The sequence below is a fragment of the Ovis aries genome, chromosome 2 (assembly GCF_016772045.2).
Source record: "Ovis aries strain OAR_USU_Benz2616 breed Rambouillet chromosome 2, ARS-UI_Ramb_v3.0, whole genome shotgun sequence".
Taxonomy (NCBI): Eukaryota; Metazoa; Chordata; class Mammalia; order Artiodactyla; family Bovidae; genus Ovis; species Ovis aries.
In genome coordinates this window covers 235,428,677-235,436,748 of record NC_056055.1, presented here as the reverse complement: position 1 = coordinate 235,436,748, position 8,072 = coordinate 235,428,677, and positions in this window count along the sequence as shown.

Here is an 8,072-nt window from a genome sequence, read left to right as displayed (position 1 = left end):
TTGTGTCATTCCCAGTTTGCCTGCTTCCCTTTAGTCTCCAGCAGAACTGGCTGGAGCCCACTACCACCGCCTCCTGTTTCCCATCCTGCCACATGTGTTTTGTGGGTGCCAGCCTTGGACACTTGCAGAGGTCTCCCAGAGAGTAGCTGGTCACCGCCTCTGTAACAGGCTGAGAAAAGCCATGTAAGAAGGTTCATGTACTTTAAAAGGCAGGTTCTTTAGCCTCAGAGCCTGTTGTTTTTGTTGGTTAGTTAAGTCCAAAAATCTCTTTAAGGATAGGGTAGGGCTTTTCCCACTTAACATCTGGACTATATCCCTTCCCCAGCAAACACTTGGCACTGAGGAGTTCAATAAAGGTTCAGTCAAGTGATGATGAATCCCACTCTGGTAGCTTTCATCAGCTTTGAGAGAGAGCCAAAGGAGGTGTCCTGTCTTAACTCCCACTCTCCTTCCAGCTATATTGGGCCAGCTATTTATCCTAATGTTTTATCTTAAAGGATGGGAAAGGCAGCCTTTGCTACACTTCTGGTTTCCTGTGCCAGTGCCATAGGCCCATAGACTGATTTTACAGAAGGCATCTTGAGAGGTTAAAGTGGAAACATCCCACGGTCCACCAACAGAAGAAGGTGGTGGTGCTCAATCGTGTCTGACTCTTTGCACCCCTATGGACTGTAGCCCACCAGGCTCCTCTGTCCATGGGATTCTCCAGGCAAGAATACTGGAGTAGGTTGCTATTTCCTACTCCAGGGTATCTTCCCAACCCAGGGATCAAACCCCCGTCTCTTGACTTCTGCATTGACAGGTGGGTTCTTTACCACTAGTGCCTCCTGGGAACCCCATTTAAACAATACTATTTCACTTAATCCTCCAATCCACTATACTCATGAGGAAAGAGGCTCAAAGAGGATAAATAACTTGCCTAAGGTTAAAAAGAAAACATGCTATCAGTCCCTGCTTTTGACCTTTTGTAACTCTTAGAGCTTTGAAACAGTAAAACATTGTGTTTGAGAGGTTTATTTAGGGTGACAAACCATCCTTGTTAACCCAAGACAAGATTCCTGGGATGTTGAACTTTCAGTCCTAAAACCAGGAAAGTCCCAGGCAAACAGATGAGTTTGTCAGTCTATGTTTGCACCAAGACCTTCAATCCAGGGTTGGCTGCTCAGGCTTCCTTTTCCCTGATTTCCTGGTCTCCTAGGCCTCATCGGTGGCCAGTTTCTTCGTCTAGCATTTGAGGACCTGCTTCAGTCCAGCAGGCAGAGGAGGAATTTGGGGTGGAAGGGTTCAGGAATCAGATGGTATCTTCATCAAGGAAAATGGAGGTGCAGAGCCTGGGTCACTACTTGAGAAACCAGTGCTAGATTCTAGGCGGTCCTGCCTACCTTCCATCCCCAGATACAGGATATGTAGTTAGAAACCATGGATTTACAGGGCCAAAACCAGACAGATCTAGATTAAAACCCTAGCTCCTCACTTAACTCTCCTTTTCTGGGTCTGTTCGCTCCATAAAAGTAGGATAATAATCCCAATCCATTGGATGGGACCTGAAAAGCAACTGAAATGTGTGTGAAATACATCCCACAGGGTCTATCATAATCCTGTTCCACACTCAAGTGTCCTTCCTCCCTTTGCTGGCTCGTGTTTCTCACCCATTCCTGTCACCTGTCATGGCTGTCACATACTCCCTTTTCCCACTACCACTTGCAGCCCTAGGGATTTTCCTCAGGGAGCCCTGACCTAGTGGGCTTGGCCCACCCACCCAGCTGCCTTGCATGTCAGTCACCGCCCCTTTGAGCAGAGAAGGAATGACATCAGCTTTTCCCCCTCTCTCCCCATTGAAGCCTCTGGACTGTTTTGAGCCATAAATATTTCAGCTGGGCCTTTCTCTGGCTGTTGCCAGGGTGATGGACTCTCAGGGGACTGGGGTGGGAGTGTGGAGGCGGGGCTCCACAGCCTGGCCTAGCCGGAGAGCGGGCCTTGGAGGGCCGGGTACAGGCCTTGGAGGGCCGGGTACAGGCCTGGCCAAGAGCCAGCGCTCGCTGCAGTAGTTCTGAAGGCTGTTACTCTGCCTGCCTTCCCTCTCCCAGGCCCCTGAGAGCGGCTCCTGCTGTTTTCCAGGCCCAGTTCTGCCCTTGAACACTGCTTGATCTTGGGTGGATCACTATATATCTCTCGGCCTTCGTTTCAACAACTGTAACAGAAAAGTCCATTTCACCAGTAAGTGGAGAAGATAGGTTTTGTAAAAATCCTACAAACACGTTTGGTTAGTAAGTTGCGATTGGAGAAGCCTAGGGCCCACAGCCCTATCCCATAGACCTACAGGCTGGGGTCCCAGGGCAATGAGGATGCCACTCTCAAGGCTGAGTGTCAGACACGGCACAGCCTCCCACTCTCCCCCGTGCCCCCTGTTCCTCATGCTTTACCCCCAGCTCCTTTTCTAAGGTGCCCAGGCCTAGCTAGACAACCTGGACTGGCACGAGGGATTCTAAGAAATTCGGTCCTTATGAATAGAGTTAATGAAAGAAAGCCTGTTTTGATTGAAATACAGAAACTGGATCTGGCCCTCACTCTCCTAATGCCCGCCCGCCCCACCTCGCACCCCATCCTAGAGATCTAAATCAAAAGAGTTGCAAAGCTGTAGCTCTCAGCAGCATGCCCCATCCCCTTTGGGATGGCTCTAAGAAACAAAAGAGCCAGAGAGAGGGGTGCCTGGCTCCATGCCCTATCCCTACCATAGAGAAGCTCTGGATTGGGTCCAGAATTCCACATCCCCTGCCCAGCCCTGCCCACCAGTTTTTGTGTGGAGTTGGAAGCTCTGATTCCTTTGTATCGAGCTCCCTCTGGTGATTGAGATGTGCATTGCGTGAAAATAAGATAGACTAAATCGCAGGCCACCCTGAAAGGTGGGATGGTTTGCTCGTACCTAAATTTCTCCTTCTTGACCCTAGCTCCTAGTGACAGCCATTCCATTTCCTAGGTAGGTTGTCCTAGTTCTCTGTCATTAATCCTCACAATGACGTGGGGATTACTCTAATTTTACAGATGAAACAGGTGAAATCAAATCTAAACACCACTGTATGTAGCATGTGGCATTCAAGACCCTCAAGTGATATGAACTTAACCTATAGCTTACCTCTGGACCTTTGCTCATGCTGTTTTCTCTGTTGCCATCCCCTCATTCTTCCAGTATGTTACATACCAAATCCATCTGTATTGGGAAAACTAACAAAATACAACATTTTCTCAAGCTCACACATACTATGTCTCTAATAAGATAAGCCATGGATGAGAACAAATGTCTGAGAATAAGTGGGTAAGTGTCTCTGAGATGTGGAGGGTTGGATGGGGAGATTAACATACATGTGGAAGTCAGAATAACCCAGGAAATTAAAAGAACACGAAGACATGTGAATTCTCTTGTAGTAAAAAAAAAAATTAGGTGTAAGTATTCTTGCTGTCAAAAAGGACAAATCTGGGAAACAGGCAGAAATTTAGGAAACATTTCTTCAAAAGTCATCAATCTTAAATTCACGTTAGTTTTCTTGTTACTTCATAATATATCCATGTGTTAATAATAGGTAATACTTAAATAGCATTTACTATACACCAGGTATGTTTTAAGTACTTTACACTGTCTAACTTGATCTTCGCCATAATCTCCTAAAATAGGTACTAATATGTTTTCAATTGAAATGTAGTTGCTTTATGATAGTATATTCATTTCAAGTGTACAGCATAGTGATTCAAAATTTTTCTGTTATACTCCACTTAAAGTTATTATAAGCAGAGACTTCCCTGGTGGTCCAGTGGTTGAGAATCCGCCTTCCAAAGCAAGGGGTGTGGATTCTATCCCTGGTCAGGGAACTAAGATCCCATTGAGCCTGTGCTGCAACTGCTGAGCCCATACGCTCCAGAGCTCATGCTCCACAAGAGAAACCCATACTCTGCAACCAAGACCCAGCGTGCCCCAAAAGTTATAAATACTGGCTATATTCTCTGTTCTATACAGTACATCCTTGTAGCTTATTTATTTTATACATAGCAGTTTGTACCTCTTCATCCCCTGCCTTATCTTGCCCCTCCCTCTTCCCTCTCCCCACTGGTAACCACTAGTTTGTTCTCTACATCTGTGAGTTATACTATCCTCACTTTATACTGAGGAAACTGAGGCACAGAGAGGTTAAGTAATTTCTTAGGTCACGCAGCTCCTAAGTGGTAGAGCCAGGATTTGATTCCATGTAAGTCTGGCTCAGAGAAGGTGCTCTGGGTAACTATACTTTAATATTGAAAATACTGCCTTACATTGGTATGAATAAAACACTCCAGGAAGCAGTATTGTATTTTATGCTGTGGTTTCAGGACCCCTAGAGGTCTGCATAATCCAGGCCGAAAACTACGGATCTTGAGGACAGACATGCCAACCTTGGTCCCGGAATAACAGAACCAAGGAAGAGATCCAAACTCCTGACGTCCAATGACACATGGCTGGCGCAGAGCCAGTGACATTTCCTCAAAAATTAAAGACTCCTGGGAGAGCCAATAGAGATCAAGTTAATCAGGAAATGAAGACAGACAGGAGGGAAGTGAGGGCCTCAGGATCACAAAACAGCTGAGATGTGTGGGCACAGATCTAGAGGACAAAAACCTAATGAACATCCTGCCATCGTACGGTTATTTTCTCCACAGAGCCTGTAGGAGGCAGATGTAAAAGGATTAAGGCCCTAGATGTTTCTAGTAGATGCTGAGATGGAAGTATATATTGTTCTAGATTCTTTCAGTAGCAATTGTCAGACACCAAACTGGCTTTTTGTAACAGAAAAGTCCACAAAGACCAGATATACCTGGATCAAATGATATTGCTAAGAAAATGACTCCTGACTAACTTTTCTGTGTTTCTTTCATTGTCAGCTAAGTTCTCCCTGAAAGGTGGCAAGATAACCACCAAGAACTTCAAGTTTATATATTTCCTTAGCCATCCCACAGGGGGGAAATTTTATTTCCCAGTAGTTGTGGCAAAGGTCCTAGGATTGCATCTCATTTGGCCAAACTTGGGTCACTAACACACCTCCACCCTCACCCCAGCCAGTCCCTGTAGCCTGACGTGGCAGGGATGGAATGCTTTGATTTGTCAGGCCAGGGGCATCTGCACACACTGGAACTGCAGGCTAAGGCAGCCACCCTAAACTTCATAGACAGAGTGGGAGGAAGGGTAGATTCCCAAGGGGAAATCAGTGTTCATTTCAGAAGAAAGAGGAATGAATGCTGGGCAGGTAAAATCAGTAGTCAAACTTTACAAGGTGAGCAGGAGCCACAGATAATGGGTCACATGCATAGTGGTCCATTTGAGTGCCCTTCGCCCCTTACCCTGGGTTAATTGAATACCCTCAAATCAATTAAGCAGGATTTCCCTTGTGGCACAGTAGGTAAGAATTCTGCTCCAGGAAGATTCCCCATGCCAAGGAGCAGCTAAGCCTGTGCACCACAACTTCTGAGCCCATGCTCTAGAGCCCATAAGCCGCAACTACTAAGCCCACATGCCCTAGAGCCCGTGCTCTACAACAACGGAAGCCACTTCAATGAGAAGCACGTGCACCCCAAAGAAGAGTAACCCCTGCTCGTGGCAACTAGAGAAAGCCCATGAGCAGCAATGAAGACCCAGTGCAAACAAAACTAAATAAATGAAATTTTAAAATGTTTTTTAAAAAATCAATACAGCAAACACTTCCTGAGTATTTGCCATGTATGAAGTCAAGTACCTTCCACATAGTAGATGCACAGTAAGACATTCCCCTGCCACCAGCCCCAGTAAGGCACTTACCAGACTCAAGCTATTGCTTCTGCCCTGAGGAATGTAACAGCCAAACTCCTATTCTCAGAAACCAGCTCTGATGTCATCTCTTATGAAGCCTTCCCTTGATTACCTTGCCTGTCAAGGTTAGTCATCTTCCATCCACCTCTGAACTTGGTGCGTACTGCTGTTGTTGGGTCATAATTTATTGATTCTCCTCTGCGTCTCTCCCACTAATGAGTGGCACCTCTGTATCCTCTGGCCAACATATAATAGATGCTCAGAAATGCTTATTGACCTGAGTTAAAATGAGATCTCATGAATGGCCCAGCTTCAGTCATTGTCTATGGAATATTCCCAAAATCCTTTAGCTTCCCTTACCAACTGGCTTCCTTTCAAGAGCTAGTTTGCCACTACCTAAATTCAACTGAACTGATCCCAAATAAATACCTATCACACACCAGGTGGTTGCCACGTGTTGGGGATTCAGTAACTAACAAGATACACCTCAAATTCAGTACTCTAAAGAGGTCAGAACCAGCTCTTCTAACCAGAATCTCTTTGGCTAGAAAAAGAAATCTCAGCCCTGGTTTCTACCCTACTTTGTGACCTGCTTTGTGATGTGGTTGTTCTCCCTTCCTAAGCCTCTTTTTCCCCAGAAAGGAAGGCCTCTTTGTTATTAATATAGCTCTATAATTTAATAGATGTATATATGTTAAACTTCATATTTCCATTTCCCTAGGCTAAAAACCATGGGGCAATCCTTATCTTCTCTTTCTTCCATTCACACACCTATTTGTGTTTCTTTGCACCCCTATCCAAATTTGTCAATAAACCCTGTTGACTTTACCTTCAAATCCAGACTCCAGTCATGACTCATTTTACCCAGTCTGGTACAAACCATCAATATCTCTTGCTACGATCAGTGCCATAGCATCCTGGTCTCCCTGATTCCACCCTTCTGCCCTACAGTCTATTCTCACAGGACAGCTGGAGTGATTCTTTAAAAAAGGAAGTTCAAGCCCTCCAGTAGCTCCCATCTCATTCAGAGTAAAAGCCACAGGTCCATTCTTTCTCTCTGACTCTCATGTCTATTCCATTTCAAGCCACATTGGCCTCCTTGCTGTTTCTTAAACACATCAGGAGTGCTTGGTGCTTGTACCTGAGGGCCCTGCCTGGACTGCCCCCTTCCTCCAGATATCTACATGACTGACTCACTCTCTCCTTCAAGTGTTTGTTCAAAAGTCACCTCTGTGAAACCTACTGACTACCTTGTTTAAAATTGCAACCTCCCATCCCCCTTTCCTGTTTTCCTCCACCGCAGTCATTCCTTTCTATATTTTTTACTATATTTTTTACACCCATCTCCTCCCACTTAACTGTAGGCTTTGTGAATTTCTATTAATTAAATACCTAAATCATTTAATTAATTGAAATTGTTGTCTATTATGTGCCAAACACTGCTAATTGATGGAGGTACCAGATGATGGAGACAACTTAGAGGTCTTATGAGGGAAGAAATGATAACAACTACTAGTAACAGCTCATTTATTGAGAGCTCCCTCTGTGTTAAGCGCTTGCCATACATCTTAACAGTAATGACGGCTAACATTTATCAAAACAGACTCTGTTCTACAAGCATTATTCCATTTAATCCTCACCAAGCCCTGTAAGGTGAAAGTTACCAGTAAAGAGCAAGAAACAGGACTCCCAAGTCTTGGAACTGGTAGAATCAGGAGTTGAACTAATGTAGTGAAAGAAGGATATTCTTCCTCACATATTCTCAGAAGTGAGAAATAATGCTGAAGCTGAAGCTTCAATACTGTGGCCACCTGATGCGAAGGGCTAACTCATTAGAAAAGACCCTGACGCTGGGAAAGACTGAAGGCAGAAGGAGAAGGGGACGACAGAGGATGAGGTGGTTCGATGTCCAAACTCGACGGACGTGAGTTTGAGCAAGTTCCGGGAGTTGGTGATGGACAGGGAAGCCTGACAAGCGGCAGTCCATGGGGTCGCAGAGTCAGACACGACTGGGCGACTGAACTGAACTGACCATCAGGAAGACTAGGTGGAAGACTGGATACGGCGGTAGAAGGAAAAGGGGGAAATGACTCCCAAGTTTTCATTGGGATGGACTAAGAGCAGTAAGACCAAAGAGAAAGATGAAAGTCCAATTTGGGACGCGATCAGTTTGAGGAGCCAGTGGATCACTCATGGATGCAGGAACCAAGATGAGGTTCTGGCCCCTTCCCTCGGCCCTGAAAAGGTGCTAGGAGAAGGCAGG